This window comes from Typopeltis vanoorti, chromosome 18 (assembly GCF_054136105.1).
Source record: "Typopeltis vanoorti isolate ZY-2024b chromosome 18, IOZ_Tvanoo_1.0, whole genome shotgun sequence".
Lineage (NCBI taxonomy): Eukaryota > Metazoa > Arthropoda > Arachnida > Uropygi > Thelyphonidae > Typopeltis > Typopeltis vanoorti.
Window position 1 is genome coordinate 107737187 of NC_143566.1, and position 23526 is coordinate 107760712.

The 23526-nt window shown below is 37.3% G+C and overlaps 1 long non-coding RNA gene across 2 annotated transcripts in view; it reads right to left on the minus strand.

Moving 5' to 3' along the window:
* The window catches only part of LOC150097040 (uncharacterized), a 113548-nt gene extending 107840 nt beyond the window's left edge, over positions 1-5708 (minus strand). For both annotated transcript variants that reach the window (XR_016549826.1, XR_016549825.1), the window contains exon 1: positions 5558-5708. This is a non-coding gene — a long non-coding RNA (uncharacterized LOC150097040). The remainder of the gene's footprint in view (positions 1-5557) is intronic.
* Between the last annotated feature and the right edge of the window lie 17818 nt (positions 5709-23526).

Genomic DNA, 23526 nt, shown 5'->3' on the forward strand with positions numbered 1-23526 from the left:
AACAATTAAGAATTATCAGCCTTGTATATTTAGCTTTTGTAATGTGAGTATGGTGTCAATGGTCTTACAGTATCGAATACGCTGTCTTCTTGTGTCCACTATCCCACCAAAATCCGTACTGATATAAAAAATGTCTTCATTGACAGAAATCACGTATTGTCCCACCTTTGGTGGCAAAAACATCAACACATCATAGGATGTTCTACTACTTTATGTTAGAGAGTTGGTGGTGTTGTATTTCACTCCTCTAATAAAAATATTAATAAGTTTCGAGACGTCTCCTAATTCCGCGTTCCAGTTCATTCCATAAAGATTCAATCGGGTTCAAGTCGGTGATTTTTGCTGGCCACAACAAATGTTCTGAAATTTTCTTTCAAAATATCATTGCTTTGTGATATGAAGTATTATGATGTTAGATGGTGAAAGGGTATTGACTATAAAATTGACTAAATGTATAGCTGTTCTAACTTTCTAATTTTAACTGCCCTAGGCAGAATGAGAACCCAGGTCATTCTAAACAAAGGGCATCGTCTATACCGACCGAGCTACAGATGATCGATTTATTTTAATCGGCACCAAAGAATTCAGTACTTCGTGTGGATTCCAGTGAAGGAGGAATACGGCCATCCAATGTTTTATGAATTTGTTGTTGTTGTTTTTATACGATTTTCTCATTTGATACCGATCACATGACATAGCAATGCATATTAGCAAGAGAAGGCATACTTAACAAGTGTACAACAAGGGTAAACGGGACATGGCTTACACTTAGCCAATTTATAACAATGACCAACAATTTATTTCTTGAGACTGTAGCATAATTAAAACGTCCTGGATCCGTTGCGAGCTATAAGATCGAAAAGTGAGTGCAGAACAGTGCATCCAAGTTAGAGGTTTGTGACATAATATCCCAAAACAATGCTCAGGTACTGCTGTGCATCTCTACATCACACTTAACAGATGGTACGACAGACTCTTGTATATCACGTTTTCCTGACAGCCATCATTCACACTTGTCTATCACAGCTGAGAAGTTTATATCGTGTCCGGCTTGTATTCCTTACCACAGCTTACCAATATAGACTCATTAGCGGAGATAAATATGTTTGAATGGTGGCCATCAGGGCGTGATATACAGGATCCTATCGTATCATCAGTGTAGCGGAGTAGTGTACAGATGCTTCTCCCAGTTCGGAACATTACTTCTTGTGGCAGTGACGCAAAAATGACACCAAACAGCGGATATATTCTAGACATTTCTGTGTTGCCTATGCTGTACTGCTCAAAGGAAACGTCCCAGTCGAGATTCTACAGGTAACTGAATTTCGTGGTCATACTTCTGTGGTAATGACAAGGCGAGGAAGTAGGATAGACCACGAAGAATCGAGTCTCTATTTGAATCTTATTGCTTTTGAAAAATTTAGACATCGGTTGAAGGTAAGATCTACACATCAAAATTCACTACATATACATAAACCGATTTGCTACTTTGATGAAGAAATGAGAGGAAATAAATACTGTTATACCTGTTTAATCAACATATAGTTGAAAGTCTACCCAGGAGAGTGGCATCTGCCACTCTCCTGGCCAAACTTGGGCCATCAACAGGCGTTGAGGTACATGAAAGATATGAAACAGATCCGAAGGAATCTACAAACTTTTTTTTGTGACTTAGTGTATATTAAAAAGAGTAGCTATTGCTAGTTGAAGAGAACTGTTTCTGCTCTTGACATTACACACACACACACACACACACACACACACACACCATGTAGTCATGGGCGTCCGTAGAAAATTTTCCAGGGGGCGGGTAAAGCTTGGAGACAAATAATTACATCAATAAATTTTTATTTAATTTTTTGGCTTTTTTTTTCCTTGCAGAAGTAGATCTCGGGGGGGGGGGGGGGGGGAAACAAGTGCCCCGTTTGCCCTCCCCTCTTTTCTCCCCAATTTCATGTAGTCATGAAATTGGGGAGAAAAGTATCCTGCGGGATTATTCAAGAGAAGAAATAAACCCATTAATTCTTTTAAATTTTTCTAACCTCAAGAAAAAAAAAAAATCTACGTTTTCCGCCACTAATTTGTTATCAGCCCTTTGGCTCTCGTTGAAGAGCGTACTGCTTGGTTTATGATTTTTACTCTATTGGATTAAATAGCAAACGGTAATATAATTTTTGCATTTTACGCTGTGTAAACAGTGTATAACTCCACTGACGATTAGAATCATATTAATTATATTCCACGGAAATGTCGAATTTTCCAGATATTTTGAAGAATAAATTGCAGTGATATTAAAATATGGAGAACTGTTCAAGATATGACAAAGTTTGTTTCTATCAGCTCACATTTATCAAAAAAAAAAAAAAATCAGATAATTTGAAAAGTTATTTTAATTTTACCAGTAGATAATGTTAGTGAATGAATAATATTTATATGAATATAGAAATGAATGAGATTCAGAGATAGTGTGTTATGACACAGGTGTTCTTTTTCCCTTCTTATTATAAATTCCACTTTCAATTTTTTTCTCTCCGGTATGCGTTTATTTAGCTGTAGAAAACATTTGAGAATATTTTGTGAAGTAGCCATTCGTACACACCTGGCGCCCTCTGGTTGTTCATTTGAATACTAAAAGTGGACGTGCTACTTCATTTCCGGCCAAGATTCCTTAGATCTTACAATGTTATAGTTCCCAGTTCTCATAACTGTTTGACGGTATGCATATACAGACTTTTATGACTTTTTTTTTTCTTTCTTTTTGTGTGCGTTGTTAAGGAAGCCAAAAAAAAAAAAAAAAGACTGAGTTGTCCTGCTTTTTGAATCATTATTTGTTAAAAATACGTTTATTTTAGCACACCCAGTTATAAACAAGAGTGAGTTCACAAATCTTGTTTGCGAATATCAAAAGGTCATGAAAGAGAGGCTAAAGTCCTTGTTTGTTTTTCCATCCTATTTAAAATTCTAACGCACTTTTCATCCGATTTAAACCAAAATGTTCATTAACTGTTATTCGGTAATTTATATTTACGATACTACAAATTTCATTCTTTTAAACACAAAATACAATAATAATATTTAAAATATAACACTTCAGGAATATCGGCAAATTGCATTTTTCAAATACTTTCAAATAACGCGTAGTAGTTAATATACTAAAAGTTAATATACTACTAAAAAACGCGTAGTAGTTAATATACTATAAATATATAATACTTATATTTATGTTTGTGTGGATCATTTGGTCTCCCGCGATGACTGTTCGGACTCCAAGATGGCGCCCGTATAGCAATATTATTATTATTATTATGATTATTATTATATCAAGCTTACCTTGTTAAAAGAATTCTCTGTGAATTAGAATAAAAAATAATATAAAATAAACCACAGCCTAAGTATTCTCTTGTTATTGCTAATTTTGTTCTTTTAAAGTAATTACTATAACTGAATATCATATAAAAATAAAATAAATTTACTAATGCCTTGGAGCAAACGACAATCGTTTTCGAATATCGCGTTCTGGTTCACAGAAACTGACACTAGGGGAGCAATTCACAATATACGAATATATATATTTTTATTTTGACGTTAGAAATAATATTGCGGTGTAAAATTTCTGTAGATTTATCAGTAGCCTCTGATATGAATACTGTATCATTTGCCGATTTAGATATTTTTTATTGTATTACTACGTTTGTAAAATAGCAGGACGAAAAAAAAACAACAATAACTCTTGTTATATAAATAGGTAAGTCTCGCTCACGTCAACATACAAACATACAGCTTAACCAGAGTGTTCTGTTAATGCCGTGAGTTGGCTCCAGCTACAGCAATGACGTCACTTGGGATTGCGCAACGTGTTGTAAGAGAGTAGCAATATTTTCGTAGTTTCGTGTGGAGGCTTGTTTGATGTGCGGTAATTTAGCATCTAAGAGCATTCGTTTTAAGCATGCAATCGACTTTATTGTCGTCTTTATTAATTCTTTTGTAATCCGATGACCTCTGTCGTTCATAAAATTATTACTGTAGGCATTTAATTAGAATATTTCCATTATAACTTGGTTTTATGAATTGTATTAAGTAAATCTGTTGTCAGTTGCAGTTACACAAACCCGTGGAATTAAATTTCCGTTAAAAACAACAACAACAACAAACGAGTAATTTCTCATTTCCGCCAGTGACAAATATTTCTTAAAACTTCCACCAGAGGGAGGAAAGGGCGTAACGTGTCCATATTAGAACCATATTTTGGCTGATTTTGATTCATCTGTTTCGTATACATGTTTTGTGATGTCATTTCCTCCCCTTTCAATTCTTCCCCACACACACCTCTTCTTAATACCCCATAGGTTGTTTCCTCTTTATTTTATTCAATTTTTTGTCAACACAAAAGGGCTTCTGAATTTCTTTCATCACCATAAGATTCTAAAAGTATTTGTTACTTAAAAAAATGACATAGATATGAAAGATATAGATATATAGACACACACACACACACACACATATATATATATTTTTTTTTTATTATTATTATTTTATTTTTTTCTCTGTAGTTATTTACGTATACAACTATAGTGTGCTTTTTGAATTCCTCAAATACATATCAGTGTAGAAAAATTGAAAGCTGACAAAATTGCAATATTATTCATTTATTAACAGCCACAAAGAAATCTAAAGGGACAAATAAAATCAACAAATAAAGTAGACTAAAAGATGTGACACCAGAACTATTCTACTACTAATACTTAGTGATTTTTAGGACTGTAGTGGGATACTTTGTGATAATGATATCGGCCCAAATAACCAGGATAAGATAATTTATCAGCGTACCGAGGATTTTTTTGTTTGCCGTTCTTATCAACTAGAGCGATTTAATGCCTCTGTCCACTTGTTGAACACCTGCTCTGCTAGAATGAGATTACTATCAAGTCCTAGAAAGTTCGAGATGGGATGGGTCATTAAATGCTTATTATATCCTTCTTAGACTCCTCCACTTGCGCAGTTGATACAAAACCATACACACCGTCTTGTACAATTCTTTCACATGCCAAAAGTGAACAGATACTTAACTATCTCGTTTTAGCTTTTCTTCATAATAACCACGTGATTATAAAATACGTAAGAAATGTTATATGAAAAGTCTGATGGGAACCAATTCAGAAATTTTCACATTTGGGAATTTTCCACTGTCTTTTACATCCTGATGAGAGTGGCCTCTGATGACGCATTTCCTGTGTATTACCAGGTGTTGGGGTCAGTAGTAGATGAGGTAAGAAGGGGGGGGGGTGACCGCTTACGTCACTATTTCAAGGTGAAAGTTAAACACTTCTGTTTTCCATAAGTGAATGTCTTAAAAGATTCTTAGCGATATAAAAAAGATAGAATTCTCAGAATTTAAGATGAGTAATCATATATCTGAACACTAGCCAACTGTAAGGTAGAAATGGTTTTTTGAAGGACCCGGAACTTAATTTATACTTAATAAATTCGCGTTGGAGGACCTGAATACTGCGTTAAGTCCAGTTTTGTATGGAGTGTTGCGATTGTGGGTTGTACTTACATGTCCTCAATCAGCCGCTTCACGGTCAAACTGACATCCTTTCTTTTGCTTGCTTATCGGATTAAAATTACAAAAAAAAAATATATATATATTATCAATAGCAGCGCCACACTTCTTTACTTCCATCTACGCCCTTTAGCGACACAGGAAATAAGTGTGGAGAATTCTCAACGAACTTTTAGTTTATACACAGCGCTCTGTGCGTATCTCCATGGCACTCCATCCTTTTGTTAGTACTGGACCGTTGCCAAGGTAATGACGTCGTGAGACTCTTTTATTTGCGAGCTTCAAGAGTTAGAAACGTAGCTGCTATAATGTCACTTCGTCTTAGGCACTTGTTGAAAAGGAATTATGGGAAAGAGAAGTGGAAGATAGCAATGGTGGCTATCGTCGCCTGATTTTACTAGCGTTGCATTTCATTTATTGTGTACAAGTGAATGCAAATGTTTCAGTGATGTTCCCATACTTTTCGCTAAGTTTCTGTGGCCTTCACAAGAAAAAGAAAAATCTAATGCAACACTGTGTGTTTATTTCTCTATTTTTTTTTTATATAATATCATTAGAAAGGCTTATTTAATAAACTGTTATTAAATCTGTTATAAATATTATAAATCCTTAATAAAAAGCTATGGGCCAGATTTGACATTTTTTGCCGGTCACGTTAAGGTTGAAAATCCAATTAATACATGAATACTCAAGTACACCCACAGATGAGAGATCCTTCGACACTTCTGCGCATGTCAGAAGAAGGAGAATCCATTCCGATATTAGGGTAATCAACGCGTTGCGTGGGATGAGTGTTTGTTGTTATACGTCAGAAAATTAGCTTTCTTTTATGAAAGTTCTAGTTCTTAAAGTGGTAACTATTTGGCTTGTACAACAGTTGGAACATTTACGTTATGAAGCACGTGATTTCGCGTGTTAGTAACCATTTCTTTCTTCCCTTCACCATGAATTGACATGTCAGCCCCAGTTCTATGAAGTGTGGGCCTATAATAGGCTCCTGGAAAGGTTTTGATTAGCAGCTAGGATTAAACATTTGCATATATTTTTCTCTATGTACGAAGGCATAAAATGTTTATCCATAGTTCAAACATTTTAGCAGTCTGTTTTTGCTGTACCAGATAAGTTGTGTAAATATTATAGACATATTGACCTTTTGCTACAGTTTATAGAGTTATAGTCGTGAAACACAGTCCGATAGTTGAAAATATACTTCGCACTCCTAACTGCGTTCTACATTCATGTGTTGCAATCATACTTCAGTGCCTGTTTACATTCCAACTTGCACAGGTTGGCTTAGTGAATAATATCGGCACTAACCAGACTACACCTCTGACTTCCCGTGTTCGAAATTATTTTCCCATTTCCTCTCTCATTTTGAGGAGTTTTGGTTTGATGTCATCCGATTATTTTCAGCGAATTTTTCTCATTTTGTTAGGAAGTACGTGTGTTTTTCGCATTGATGACGTATTTCCTCATCTACAGAATTTGTTTAACAAATTATCTTTCATGATCCGTAATACACGCTAGAAGCAGTTGTGAAAATTATAGCTGCTATTCGAGAATGCCCCCATGAGTATTACATTAGGTTTTTTTTTTTAATAGATAACATCAAATTATCTTAATTTGATTTTATTTTCTACATCCGAATAATTAAAAATATCAACTTTCCCTCAAGAATATACCAATAATTGATCTTCCCTAAATATAAATGTATTGTATGATATCTAGTTGCCACATCATCTGAAACACTTGGATTTAGCTTCTGGTTGTTACTGTTTATTGTTTTTTCTTAAATAAACAATTAGGTATCTTTCAAGATTCGTCACCAGAATATACTCGTATCCAAAACCAAAAGACGACACTGTTTCAGCGGCGAATTCAGACAAATCAGCTTGTTGTAATTTGTATCACTGACGATTTAGAGTGGACAGCAGGTACACATTCCTATTTTCCAATCGCTTGCAAACAGGTTACGTGGTAGCACTCAACAGGATAAAAGTAAAAAGGATACGCTAAGAGAATTGTGTTTGAAAAAAGCTCTTTTTGTAAAGGAACAAACGTTGCAAACTTGGATGTCTTGTAATGTCTCAAAGACATCACTAGATGATTTCACGCGAGGAAGAATTATTGGAAAACTTGACGAAGGCCTCAGGATTACTAATATTGCCAGAGAGCTTGAAATCTCCCATAGCGTTGTATCCAGGCTCTGCTTCAAATCAATGGAATGTGTTTCAGAAGTTTGATAAGAGGTCTCCCTCGCTCTACCAAGGATCTCGAAGACAGATTTTTTGTTATAACAGCAAAACGCAATCGACGCACCACAGCAGGTCAGCTCGCAAGTCAGTTCCATTCAAACACAGATACGCGGATATCTCGACACCCTGTGGCAAGACGTCTGCAACAAGTAGGCTTATACGCCCGAAGGCCTGTAATCTGCGTCCGCAGCCCATCGCCCTTTGGAAATGTGTAATTTTTGTCAAAAACGTATTGCAATTTAATTTATACGAAATTAATAACATTTTTATATGTAATATAATTTATTGGTCTGCTGACAATAAATTTATGTCCACATTTGGCCGTAGTCATGAAAATTTTTTCATATATACACCTTCTGTCCAAAAAGAAACCGAACTTTTCGAAAATAGAAACTAGTGGCGCCACCTGTTTTATCTTTTTCTTGTCGAAAGCTGCAACCTTCATTAGTATTGTGTCAACTGTTTATGACATTTGTTTCATTAGAAGCCGAGTTATAGTGCCAGGGTGTTTTTCACGAACGGTCTGTCGTCACGCTATTCATGCCGTACGATGAATTCTCGCTATCAATCGCTTCAAAACTTCGAGATAAAACTCACCATTGATCATTTGGCCAGACGGAACGAATTCTTTGTGGATTGGAATCGTAGAAACAAATCAGCATTGTCTTTATTCTTTTTCAAGCGACTTTTTTTTCGGATGCCCCTCCTCTTCTGGTGGTCTGCAGTCAGCATTCTGGCGCTTTGTTTCCGGCTCATACTCAAAACACCATGTTTCGTCACCAGTAAATCGTTTCAAAGAAGTCCTTCCGAGCGGTTTTAATGAGGTCCTTGCAGTGTTCAATTCGAAACATTCTTTGGTCGTCGGTCAACTTGTGTGGAACAAATCGCGAATTCAATTTACCAAGGCCCAAAGTCTCGGTCAAAATGTTGTGCACAGTTGATTTTGGAATCCCCAATTCATCTTCAATCAATCTCACGGACGATTTCAGGTTTTCTTTGATGAAATCCCGCACTTATTGGATGTTAACTTCGCTCAGGCCAGTTTTTGGACAGCCCGGCTTTTCGTCGTCCTCAAGCGTCTCACGACCACTTTGAAATCGCTTAAACCACTCGTAAACTTGAGTACGGAATAAGCATTCATCACCGTATGATTCTTGAAGCATTTGATGCGTTTCTCTAAAACGTTTACCAAAATTAACACAAAAGTCAATCGCAAATCAATCGAAAATGAGTTTCCAACTCTCTGTTGGAAACTAATTTTCCGACCGTTCGTCAAAACACACTGTCACCCTTGGTACTATAACTCGGCTTCTAATGAAACAAATGTCATAAACAGTTGACACAATACTAACGAAGGTCGCCGCTTTCGACAACAAAAAGATACAACAGGTGGCGCCACTAGTTTCTTCTATTTTCGAAAAGGTCCGTTTCTTTTTGGACACAGGGTGTAGATAAAACTGTAATTCGTCCTTAGCTTTTTGGACACCAGTGTATCAAATTTCTCTTCTGTGCTCCATTTAAAGATTTTTTTTTTTTTACTGAAAGACAGATTTTATAGACACGGTTCAGTTGCGTTGGCGGTTCTAATCATATTGTAATCACCAGTCATATTCATGCATCTTCGAAATCACTAGTCTCTTTAAATCAATCTGCACTTGCTTATTAAATATTTTCCCCATGGTAGTAGGGTGGGTCTTATAACTTTCTCACCTTTGGCGGGTGGAAAAGATTTATATAATAATAAAAAAGTAAACTTTGCGGTTTATTTTTCATTTCGTTCCTGGAACAAACAATGTGTTAGCAAAAAACTAAACTCCCATTCTTCCAAGCAGCAGTAGTCTGTTTATGGTTATAATAAGGGACCCCACTAGTTCCTGGGATTTTCCTTAGAAAAGTGCAGGGCTTATCATTCAGTTTCGAGGAGCTCTTGGGTTCCATACATCACTGTGACGTTCTTTTCCTTGTTACTGCCTTCGTTCTGTGCGTCGATTCCCACCATTGATTCTTCGTGAAATTTCTTGCCATGGTATGGATATCAATGTCGATGTCGCCTCCATTTCCGAAATCGAACAGAATCAGAATCATAAAATGTATGAAATCGAACTTGATATCTGTTGAACTCATGGGAAACGAGGGATAGTATTATTCTGTCTAAAAAACTCAATAACTACCGTATTTTTCGGACGATAAGACGCACCCCAAATTTATGAGACGATTTTTAGAAAAAAATATTTTATTATAGAAAGATATTTACAAATTCTTACTTAATTTTTATTTATTGTTACAATCATTTGTATTAGCAATATTCAGTTCATCTTCACTCTCAGTACTATCACTCGTCTCGTTAACGTCACCGTTCGTATTACTTTTGTCTGAACTATTGATGTCACTCCCTTCAAAAACTGCGTCATCTTCGGTACCATCCATACCATTACTTATCCCGCATTTCTTAAATGTATCTTTCACAGCTTCCCATGAATTTTTCACCCAGGTATACTTCTGAAATTGTTGGCCGTTCCATACGTCCTGTTGCTGTAACATCGTGATTTGGTTTTGCCATCCATTTGTTCCACTCTTCCCGCATAAAATTTTGGAATGGTTTATTAATAGATCCATCCATGGGTTGTAATTGACTTATAAGGCCTCCAGGAATGATAGCTAATTCTGTATTCATTTCTTTTAAAAGCTTCTTGGCTGATTCTGTTTTATGCGCTCTCAAAGGATCCCACACTAACATCGCAGCCTTTTTAAACAACGCACGTGGACGTTTTGCTCATATCTTTTGTATCCATAATTTCATTCCTGTTTCGTCCATCCAGCCTTTATCTTGAACGTGAATAATAATGCCACGAAGAATTTCATCTCTCGGTGACGTTTTTCTCTTGAAAATTAAAATGGAGGGGGGGGGGTAGTTTTGTTCGGTCCGAGCAACAAGCTAAAACTACAGTGTAGTTTTTTCGTGACCTCTTGTTTTGATCACTATTGATTTGGGGCCTTTTGAATCCTCTGTCCGATTTGAAGGAACATCAAAAGTTAGAGGCGCTTCATCCATGTTCGCAATTTGATTAAGCTCAAAGTTAAATTTCCTTCTCGCTGATATGACAAATCCATGGAATTCTATAATTTTAGAATTTCATAGTCAGCCGGCATTTTTTGGGCTAGAGTGGTTTTTGTACGCATGCGTAACCCGTATCTTCTCATAAATCTAAAGCACCAAGACGGTGATCCGGTAAAATCTAAAATTACACTAGCAGTTGCCCATCGTTTCGCTTCAAAAATGATCATTTTCGTAAAAACGGATATTCCCATGTTTCGATGATTTGTTACCCAATTTTTCATTTGAACTTCTAATTCTGGCCATTTTTCTAGGTGCGAACGGAATGTTTTCTTGTGTTTACATAGCAGTTTTTATTGTTCCTGTTGTTTTCTCCACTCGCTAACTATTTTTTCTGTTGGTGGTGGACCAAAATGTCTCTCTTGCTGCTCTGTTTCCATATTGTTTTGCATAATTTATCACATTTAATTTACAACTCACGTTATATGAAAGTCTTTTTTGTTTTACACTCATTTTTTCTAATTTTAAGATAAAAGTTTTAACGACTTATAAAAAATAATTCAAATCAATCGTACAAAAGCGCATATGTTTACACACTCATGACTACCGACGCTCTAAATCGGTGATTCACCCACATCCAGGAAGATAACTTAGGTACCTACCTTCAGTGGCGTACTTACTAATTTTATTAATATATTGCGCCAGTAAATGAACTTCGCTAACAGCTTCGGTACAGTGTAAAGATTCGTAGTTTAATGTTACCTTCGGACCATAAGACGCACCCCAATATTAAGTCGATTTTTCTATGTAAAAAGGTGCGTCTTATGGTCCGAAAAATACGGGACTTAACATTACTCATGGTGTCTAAAGATGTTACTCTTTGCCAAAACAAAATATCAAAACATGATTTTATGCTGTCAGTGTGGTTGTTCAAGTCGATACCCTTGTCAGCCAATAGGTCATGGGTTCGAACCAGCTGTGGAATGGATGCGTGAACTGTTTATGTTGGAAGAAGTATTGTACTAAATGAAATAAATTTTCTGTGTAAGAAAATATTCTTACACATATCCAGTGTATAGCTTGGAAGTCATGACTAGCTGCGCGTGGTATGTTACGAGTGTTTTTTGCTGTCAGTTTGATTTAACACGTGTCATGTAAGGGTGTGTGATAAGTGACAGTAAATTGTATCTGAGAGATACCGCGAACTCCGATGTCAGTATAATATTGGTTCAGTTGTTTTTTTTTCTTTGTTTCTTTGTTCAATAATTTCTCGATTGTAACTGAAAATACATAAACCATCATGTATGATATTTATAGTGTTTTTTTTTTTTTAAGTTTTATCGCATTTTAGCGCATACTAGTAATGAATGTATCTCTCAGATACACGCGACCTACGCTGAAAATTTTTTCGATCGCGACCTCCGCAGGGTTAAAAAACGGTGGCCCCCACCTTGCTTATAGAATTTTGCATAGCTGAACTGAAGCCTTTTGGCTCTTTATTTTAGTATTTGAAGTATTTCTAGATTGTGAAACACATGTTTATCAAACTAAATTCCTACTGTCTTTTGAGCAATCAAATTCAACGTGTCAAAGATAGCGAAGTCTTATAAAAAGAATGATCCGTTTTTTTTTTTTTTTTTCGTGTTCTCAAGAAAGGTCGTAAATCTGTAAGTACAGTTGCCAGACAATGGCATTTTTAAAAAAATATATTTATTATTATTTTATTTATTTATACATAGTCCGAAAACCCGCTTTAGAGACCAATATAAACTTTTTTTCAAGACACTTCATGCCTCCAGTAAGCCCTGGGAAGTGGTTTTACACCGGGCGATGAAAATAATTTACCCAGTGATTCGTCGAAATATTGTAAGCCTTTAGTTTGGTTAATCGAATCGTATTTATGAGAAAGGTGTTCTCATTAACCTGTCAAAGTAGAAGACAAAAGATGAAGATTTGTTCATTTGTGGAAGTTAAGATTACGTAATTTCTAAAAATTGAATTATTTTAATTATATTTTGGGTGTGGTTGGGGTTTCGGAAGGCCTTTTGATCAAAACAAAGCTGCCTTTGGTGCTCGTTCAGTCTGCAACTCCGAAAACGTAGAGGCTTGTGGTAATATACACACTTCATATGTTCAAGACACATAGTAAAATTAATTTAATCCTTTATCCAAGTGTGAGCAAACAAAGTTTGCGCCTGAAGTATCTTCAGGACTAGGGTAAAGTGATACAACACCAGGGCAACTCGTTGCAAAGGTGGAGAAAGCTACCAACACTCCTAACTCAGTATCTCCTATAATGCAAAACACATCTCCTTGCGGATATGTCTAATGTTATGCATTAAAGGAAGGGCCACTACCCAGACTAGTTTCGACCTTTATTGAGGTCTCTTCAGTGGGAGCCAGGCCCTAGTGGAAATACCAGGCAGAAGCATTAGCAGGTCATCTCTACCTATAGGATTTGCCAAATGGTGTGCCACCCTTTTTTATTTTTTTGTTCAAGACACAGTTTACTTGTATCTGAATTTCATGCATCTTTCCTTTTCTTTCTTTTTTTTTTAAGGGATGCAATTTCACAACCCTCCCCCATTACAATGTACACTATCGTTCTTTCTTTTTATAATTCTCCCCTCTTCTACCTATTACGGTGTGGAGGTTTTTATTCTTGCAACAGCAACCGTACTCGAGGATAAGGTGGTTGGCCCCCTTACCTCCCGGTGTGTGTCTGCAGATGCGTGGGTTCACGGGGCCGTTTTGCCTGTTCTGGGGGAAGAAAAACCCGAGTTTCCGGGTGAAAAACTCCCTACCTCAGTACGAGACCGTTTAACTGATCTAGATCGTGACCTTGATCTAGAGGTCACGTACGGAGGTACGTGACCTCTAGATCAAGGTTCCTCACACGTCACTGACGGGAATCGAACCCAGATCTTTCCGACCAAACCGAATGAGCTACGGAGGCTCCAATGTACACTATTTACCAATAATTGTCCGGATATTCCTGTTATTCGAAGTTAGGGAACATTCCAGATTTGTTAACAACAAAAAAAAAACCGGTGTACAGATAGTAGGAAGAAGTATTTCATCGTAGCAGTTGAAAACGGGTGGTACGGAAACACAGAGAGAACTCAGACTTCGAGAGAGGTGTCATCGTGGGCTGTCACATTGGTAGCATGTCCATACGTGCCACTGTCGCTCAACTGGAGCATCCAAAATCAACGGTTGGCGACGTGATCAACAAATGGAGACGGTCTGGCATCACTAGTGCAGGGAAACAGCCAGGGTGGCCACCGAAAATGACTGACAGGGACAGGAGGGTGTTAAAACTGGCGGCACCCAAAAACCGACCACAATCGGCACAAATCATCCGTGTATCCATCCCCAGAGCGCCAGTAACACCATGGTGAGCACTAATACTGTATGAAAAGAACTCCGTTTACTGGGTTTCCGTGGGAGAGAAGAAGCACACAATCGATCTGTCGCTGAACTCAGCGCTGCTTTGATGGAGGAATGGAGACAAATTCCACCTGATGCCTGGCGCACATTGGCGGAAAGCCTCCCCCAAACGGTGCAGGATGTGATCAAAGCCAAAATATGGGGAAAATTCTGAATAAGTTACAATTCGCCTTCCTATTGGTTCAAATTCCACTTATCATGGATGTTTGTGAGTGTCTTTAAGTCGTAAATGATTTTCATCTTCCGGTGTGAGACTATCCACTCGTTTTTAGTGAGGCTTGGCTTGGGCGAAACACAAAAGATACAAAATGTGCCACACAGCTTTTCATGGACGGAGTAGATGTTTTTATAATCATTTTTTATGATAAATGTCTTATTTTCATTTCATCTCCTCCATAATATTGTCAATCTTACGTCGCTTAATTACATCTTCTTTTTTACCGCTTATTTATCATGCAATCGAGTCCCGTGACCTATCCTCACATTCAGCATCCCATACTTGATGTAATCTCCACCTCTGCACAGTCTCAAATTCTCCCCTCTCTGTAACCTGGACGATCAGGCATGCGCACAAGTGAATATTAGATCAAGGCCTTATAAAAACGAACATAAACTGCCTTATTCCTATCACCTTCTCAACGCACGCAGTTATATTCTGTGTTGTCTTTTACTACCTTGCAGTATGATTCCTGAACTTCATCCCCATATCCCGTATCACACGTAGATTCCCCCCCCCCCCAACCATCACCAACCTTCTTATTGTCCTGCCCGAATTCCAAAATGCAAAACCATACACTTTGACAACACTAAAATGGCCTCTGTTCTCATCTACACATACCGCTACATCAAAATGATGAGGATTATAACAAAATAGACCTAAATCAACTGACGCTATCACGAGATATAAGTCACACTGTGTGTGTGTATGTGCTCTCTCAGTTTTTATTCCTAACTACCTACTCGGATTGATAGAAATATTTTTCAGATTTTTTAAAATTAATTTCTTATTAGCTGCTACTACTAGATGCGCCATCTATCACCTACAATGCTCATGAATGTCATTAATAATATGCCAGACTTTCAAGTAGACGTGGGATGGAAATTCTACTTAGGTTTCTGTAATTGCCAGCTTATTTTAATATAGAGAAGGTATTTCATTCAAATAGTCTCTGAAATATTTTATTTCTCCCTCTGTCTCTCGATAATTGTGACACTTTAAAATAATATCTCCCACGACATTTCCCTGTAACTTGCGAGAAAAAAAAAAAAAATCCCCCTTAATCAAGTTTAAATCCTCCTCCTCCTCCTCGGTGTCGCGACCGGTCTTTAACCTTATTTGCCTCCAATTCTTAGAGTAGTAAACAGTAAACAATGCAATTCGGGTTCAATCTTTTTGGCGTGAAAGAGAAAAACATGTTTATACTCATATGTTGTCTAACCTTGTAGCTTTGCCAGGCTCGCGAAGGCCAGAGTCACTTATGTAACTGATTTATTTGTTTTGCTTCGTTAGAGCAAAGGACGCCAGTAGGCAGAGAGAGAGAGAATGATATAGCCTAACAAATAGACAGCACAACGCAGTTCCAAACCACTTCCAATTAGAAAATGCTTTAATTTATTATGAGACGTAGTAAATGACTATCTAGTGAAATAAATATCGTCTGCTTACCGACAATGCAGTTATATTCTGGCCTAGCGCCCTCTGGTGAGATGCCAAATCGTGTTAAGAGATGAATTTCTATGTATATGTCCTTGTAGCGGCTGAATTTAGACCTCTCGAGGTTTTTCTATTCCTTTTGTGTACTAATATCAGAATAAATAAAACTTTAGTTAAAGGGCTATCCCAAAAATATTTTCTCTCCAAGCACGAATTTGTTTTTGTTGCTATAGCAACAAAAAAAACAAACAACAAAAAACAAAACGCCTACTTTGACTTGGTAAATGTCGTCTGCTTCCAAAACAGACAGCTACATTAGAATTAAATAGTTTCGTATTTTCCTAGTATTAATTATGCACGCTTTTTCGTTCTTTTGCATTGAATGCTTACGTGTAATTAATTTTTGCAAACATGTTTTTTCTCCAAGAGGATTCTTCGTAAATGCTCCATTTTTTAAAAATTAAATTCGTACAACTGCACTGTCTCCAATGTTGAATCAGTTCCCATTCATCGGAATGCAAGTACAGTCATGTTTATAATGTCCTTGAAGTGCTAGCTAGTCACGTGTTTGCTACCTTATATAAGAAAATCTCAATGTCACTGGCAATATGCCAGAATTGTTGTAGGCTTTTGCTATGTTTCTGCAGTACAAGGAGTTCCATGACAGCCTAGTCAACGAAAAAAAAAAAAAAAAAAAAACATTAAATAAAAATAAGATAAAAAACAAAAAACAAAAGCGTATTACAAGCAACACCTACTTCGTCTTTAACCCAGCGCTAATTGTGATAGGGACGTGTTCGATTGTATATTACATAACGGGGATATTTCTTAGTTGTAAAGAGCGACCTTAGATTTTTTTTATGATTTTTTTATCAAGGCGACAAATGAAGCACCCACTACTACAGTTACGAGGTCACGTGATGGCCTTCAAGAAAGATGTTATCCTTTCTTTTTTCTTTGTTATATTCTTAGCGTGATTACTTACCATTAATGGCATATTCACAAGAGGTGACATTTTTGGAGGTCACCATATAAATACGTTGTTCAAAAATATTTTAAGCAAAAGTTTATTATTCTTATTATTATATTTTAATAGTAATATCCTGCATTAATATATGCAATGCAGTTATGTCATAAGGTGATGCTAGAAGATTAAATATTCAATGCAATGGATTTTTGTTTGGGGGGGGGAGGGAACAGAGCCTACGTAGCTCAGTCGGTATAGACGAAGCCCTTTGGTCGGAAAGACCTGGGTTCGACTCCCGTCATTAAGGTGAGGAACTTTTATGTGGTCTCTTTCGACTAGAGGTGAGTTAGCCGGTCTCATACGGAGGTAGGGGTTTTTCGTCCCCCAGAACAAGCAAACCGGCCCCGTGAACACACACATGGATTACAGTCATGAATACGTTCCAGCCATATGACGGTCCCAAACCCGGATAATTTTTTTTTTTGGGGGGGGGGGAGCAATGGTAAACTACCCTGTAAAAATCTCACCAAAACACTTTGTGGATAATGTCTACAAAGTCACCTGCAGTCAGAAAACCAGGGAGGGGATTAGATAAGACGGAATCGTGGAAATTTACCTCAAGAAAAATTTTAATGACTTGTATGTGGTGCAGAGCTCGCCTTAACTGGACAATAGATTGTTAGAAATAGTAAGGAGTGTAAATCACGTTGCCAAGTCTCCCTATTAGATGGGTCAGTGCTGTGGTTATCAGGAGAATATTATTTACTTATGCTTAGCAGATGGATGTGGGGGTTGTTTCTGGTTTTTTCTGCGCTTTTGTAGCTCAGTCGGTAAAGACCTGGATTCGCATCCCGTTCAGGATGGAAGACCCTTTTTTATATATTTTTTCTCGGTTGGGAACAGGTGAATCGCCAAAAGAATGCGTTCAATTTGCAGAAAAATATAATCCTATCAAATTAAGGTTGCGGAAGTCAAGAAAACCCGATCATGAACCTCAAGGTTCCAGTGGCCAAGGATGGCTGACCATGAACTCCTTACAAACCAGAAAGGACTAAGAACGCTGTAGACACATTTTGCACAGTTCTGTGTTGGGAGCACAATTACAGTTGTAACGAATGATTCTCAGAACAGTGGCAATTGACATCGACTGGTGTCAAATGCCACCAGGACAGTGGCATAGTTCCGACTAACTGAAGGATGATATCGACACCTTCATTAACAAATCATCCGAGAATGGATGACAAGAGATCTGCAGCTGTTTGGACTGTTGTAATCCCCTCCCATAAAATGTTATGTTTCGATCTGTCTGTCTTATACGTAGTTTGCATTATCCGACTAGCAATTTGTTCAGTTTTAACCTCTACGATGGTTCGATGTGTTGTGATCGACTGTTCATTGAAGTTCTTTATGCAACTTTACTCAATAAACAGTAATAGTTGGAGTTGTATTTGTATCAAAAGTGTTTTAATGTCATACGTTAAAGTTAATTTCAAAATTAATTTACTCTGCGCATGCGCACCGACTGGTAGGATGGTACAATTTCTACTTTTATGTCAGTAAACTACATAATGAGTAAAAAAAAAAAAAATTGCAATGATAAATACGAGATTGAATTTTTCATTGCAGTGTCTTCCTCTCGCTCTCTTTCTCGTACAGTCCTGACACGAGCTCTCCCGATTTCAATCTGTTTGGACGAACCACTCTACGGGAAACGCTTCACTACTATCGATGGTTTCTTCTTGAAGCGACCCGAGTGGTCAATCACCCATCCAAATGGGTGATTCCTTTTCTTAGAGCCAAGCAATTTGGCTCCTTAGAAACCGGATGATGTCTATGATTTGGCATTTAATCCTGCCTACTAGGATTGTAAATTGCGTGTGTTCTTCTGACGACTTTGCCTGTTTTGTGGAATGAAAAACCCGAGTTTCTGGAATGAAAACTCCTGACACCTTCATATGAGGCCTGTATATGTATATATATAAACACACGCACACACACACATCTACCAATAATTGTTGTCCAGACATTTTAGCAATTTACAATTGATTTCGGCAGGCGAATCAATTGTAAATTGCTAATATCGGGTAGGCGCCCACCTTTGGTCACCCCCTGCACTCTTTCAGGGAACGGAACCTTTCCACCAATGTGCGGCAGATATCCAGTGAAGTTTGGTGGTGGAGGAGTAATGGTGTGCGGTGCATTCAGCTGGTTTGGAGTGGGACCACTGGTCGTTGTCCGTGGTTCAATGAATGCAGCTCAGTACCTTGATATTTTGATAATCAGGTGCTGCCTCCACTGGAGAGTTTTTACTAAACAGACCCGTGTTACTACATCCACAAAGCTGCAGCCGTTATGCACTCCATACCATAACTTCTCCATCCCCAAACTTTACTGTGGGTACAACACACTGTGGCAACAAGCGTTCACCAGGCTGTTTCCACACCCTGCCATCAGACTGGAAACAGGTGAACCTTGATTCATCGCTCCAGAGTACCGTTTTCCACTGGTCGATTGCCCAGTTCACACGCCCTTTGCTCAAGGGCAGACGACCCGCCTCGTTCATTGTTGCGATGTTCGGCTTGTGTGCCGCTGGTCTTCCGTGGAAACCCACTAAGCGGAGTTCTGTTTGTGCAGTACTAGTGCTCACCATGGTGTTACTGGTGCTCTGGAACTCATCACGGATGGTCTGTGTCGATTGTAACCAGTTTTTGCGTGCCACCCGTTTTAACACCCTCCTGTCCCTGTTAGTAATTTTCGGCGGCCACCCTGGGTGTTTTCCTGCACTAGTGACGCTCCATTTGTTGATCACATCGCCAACCGTTGATTTTGGATGCTCCAGTCGAGCGGCAGTGGCACGTATGGACATGCTACCAATGCGACAGCCCACGATGACACCTCTCTCGAAGTCTGAGTTCACGTCGTGTTGCCATATCACCTGGATTCAACTGCTGCGATGAAATGCTGCTTCCTACTATCTGTACGCCGGTTTTTAATATTCAAAGTCTTCGGTGCTCATCCACCATATGGCACTATCACCGATATTATAATATTCCCGTTAAAGATTCTCCTGATTGATGTTTCCAGACTTGGCGTGATTCCTAAAAGTAAACACAATCTACTAATGCTTCATAAAGAAAACACTTTTGGACGCGTTAGCATTGCGTCACATGCACATTTATAGACCGGGTGTGCGTTTAAAATACAGTACACACACCTTTGAGCCTTTTGAAGAGACGCACAGATGGCGCAGTCGGTCAAATTCTTAGCGTTCTAGTAGTTTTAAACTGCTGAGAAGGCGAGGCTGAGTGTGGTCTGAAACAATAGCACATAGAGGCTATGATTGGTTATTGTGTCAACCAATCGAATTGAACGTTGTTATTTGTCATGAGTTGCTGTTTTTGTTTTCTGAGTTTCATCTGTTTTGCGTGCGTGAAGTGTGAACTGACGTCGTAGGCAAGTTTTAATATATCATTTTCGATAAATTTATAACATTTTTGCCCATATTTACAATGGGAAACGGTATTGTAGAATCCCATTGTAAATATTCAAGGAGGTAAGTCTTGTTCCCCCTCTTCCAAATTTTACACCTTTGAGTAATTCAAATAAACCAACCAAATATAGCATTTTCTTCATTATTATTTACTAATATATATCTTAAAACAAACACATTGTCCTCCACTCTGCGCAGGTTTGGTTACAATTAATTGATAAATTAAAGTATTCCAAGTTATGCTACAATTAATTGCATTGGACCAATTAAGATGAGCACTGATGTGCTCTTAAAACTTTCATACACCAACAGTAGTATATATATATATATATATATATATATATATATATATATATATATATATATATATATATATATATATACTAGGGGGCTCCCCCCCATGGTGCCGGCTCCCAACCCCCTGAGTTCCGGGGGGGGGTTGTGAGCCGGTCCTTTTTTGTGCGGTCCTTTTTTGGGTATATTAGGACCTTCATCGGTATCTAAGTAGGTCTCAAGTTGGCAGCAAGCCAACAGATACTCTACTACATGTGAACAGTGCATATTGCCAACACCTAAATATACTATCGTGACATATAAATCTTCATTGAATATTTTAACATTACTATTGTACCACGATGGCATTCTTGCTTGACATATATTCATCGTTTGCTCGTATGTGTTGTGCAGGTAAAGATTGAAGCACGATACGTCATAATTGGGATCAAAATCTGAAATGCTTTTGCAGGATTCCTGATTCAACTAGATCTTGGTTCGTGCCATAGTACTCAAGCGTATATTGCGTCTTATTAGTTACAACCGCCATCTCTTAAAACGCTTGACAGATTTTGATGAAATTCTATCTAAAAATAACTCGAGAATTTAATAATTCTCCGAAGTGACAAATTCGATATATCGCTTTTATACAAAGATCCCTTACAAATGTTGATCACGTTCCTATCAGCAATGTACCACGTGAACTGTTGCTATGACAACGTATCATATCTTGCATTAGACAGCTAACAAATTTTCGTCTGCTTCTATTGACATTATAATAAAATATTCTATCGACATTTCGATAGAATGATTCTTTTAGCCTTAAAAATCGAAGAATAAATTATTTTATCGTCAGCATTAGCCTTAAGGCTAATTACCGCCAAAAACTGATACTTAACATATAAAACAAATACTAAAAAGCGTGTTAGTTTAAAAATAAAATTATAAAAAATTAACCAGACATCGTTAAACTTTCAAAAGTCCTTTTTAGAATTTAATCGGGGCATTATTAATATTTAAAAAGTATGAATACCACTTTATAAATCTAAAACTGAAGTCTTCATTAGCTATGTTAAGGCTAATGATGATAGAGTACATTTTTAAAAGGACTTACTTTTCTTCTATTTCTTTGCTATTATTCAATATGGTGGAAAATAATTTGAATGTTTTGTATGACTGGTATTCAGTTAGTTCTGTAGATTACGTAAATAAATGTTATTAGATATGCTAGATCTTTTGGAACTTATGAATGTAAATAAATGAAAATATAAATAAAAATCTGTATTCGCTAAATAACTGGATTTCAACGAAATCATCTGAGTAGTAGGTTCAATTGAACTCCTCTTGGCATTCAGCGCCAATTCATGAATAGTTGACGTCAATCCAATATCTTAGAGAAAAGGTCAAGGCTTTTTTAAGAACTCGCCAACTCTGAATAGGATATTTCTTGGAATTTGAATATTGTATAGCTGATGGGATTACTACGTTGTCTTCTGTCTATTGATGCTGTGACATCAGTATTGTCTTGTATCAAACGGGAAAAGAAACTTTTTTTTTTTTTCCCCTTAACAAGATTTCTTGAATTACGTGTTAAGTGTAAGTAACAGAAGAGGAAGATCAAGTTTCGGAAAAACGTACACTTGCCCTCGTAAAACACATTTCTTGACAGAACAAATTCCACTTTAGGTATCGCATTTGTTTGCAGGAAGGTTTGGTACTTTTTTTTTACCAAAAAGAAAAAGTAAAACTTAATCTACGTACAGCTTCCCAAAATCAAGAGAGAAATGATAATTTCGAAATATTTTAAATGCTGAATAAAGTTTAAAAATCAAATGATAAATACATGACATATGTAAATATCACGTCTATAATCACGTTTTATTTTGTCAACATGGCACTGATATTCTCGAAACGTTGCTCTAGCAACCAAACTGAAAATTTTTTCGTGTCATTTCATGCCTCGAATAAGCAGGGTAACGGTCACATCGGAGGGATAAAAATCATCAATAATCTGAAGACATCTATGACATAGGGATTCTAACCAATAATCTGAAGACATCTATGACATAGGGATTCTAACCAACAATCTGTTGGCAGAAAGCCAACACGGTAGCAAAAATAAATTTCACCTCCCAGTTTTTTCATGTCATTTTACGGCTCGAATAAGCAGGGTAGCGGTCACATCCGAGGGATAAAAATCATCAACCATCTAAAGACAATCTATGACATAGTGGGATTCCAACCAACAATCTGTTGGTCAGAAAGACCACACGCTAAGAAAAATAAATTTCACCCTCCCAGTGTAAGGCCGCATAGTTTAAGTTACCACTGATTGGTAGCTTAAACTATGTTTGGCCTGAAACAATTTTTCAGTATAATGAAGATGCGCAGGCGATATTGTAAACAGTCGAAATTATTTGCATATTTTTTTTAAATGCAATGATTATTCTTACTATAATGCATGTACAGAAAGAACAAAAAATGTTCCTTCAAATTTATCAAAATTAAAAATAAAAATACGATGTATTATAAAGATCAAATAAGACAGTGTTTCTCAAAGGTCGTTAGGGGGTACGTGGCAATTTTCCGCTATGCATAATTAAAGGAGTCATTATATTTTTCAACGAACAGTGCAATTAGAGACAACCGGGATAAAATGGCACTAACTAATGAATCGCATCCTATCTCCAACAGAAACTGCTCTATAAACTCAAGCAAAACCATATGTTGCCGGTGGAACATATGGTTTTGCCTGACACCACCCCGTCGTTAACGTGTTAAACTAAGAAATATATAGTGAATGTGTTTCAGATATTATG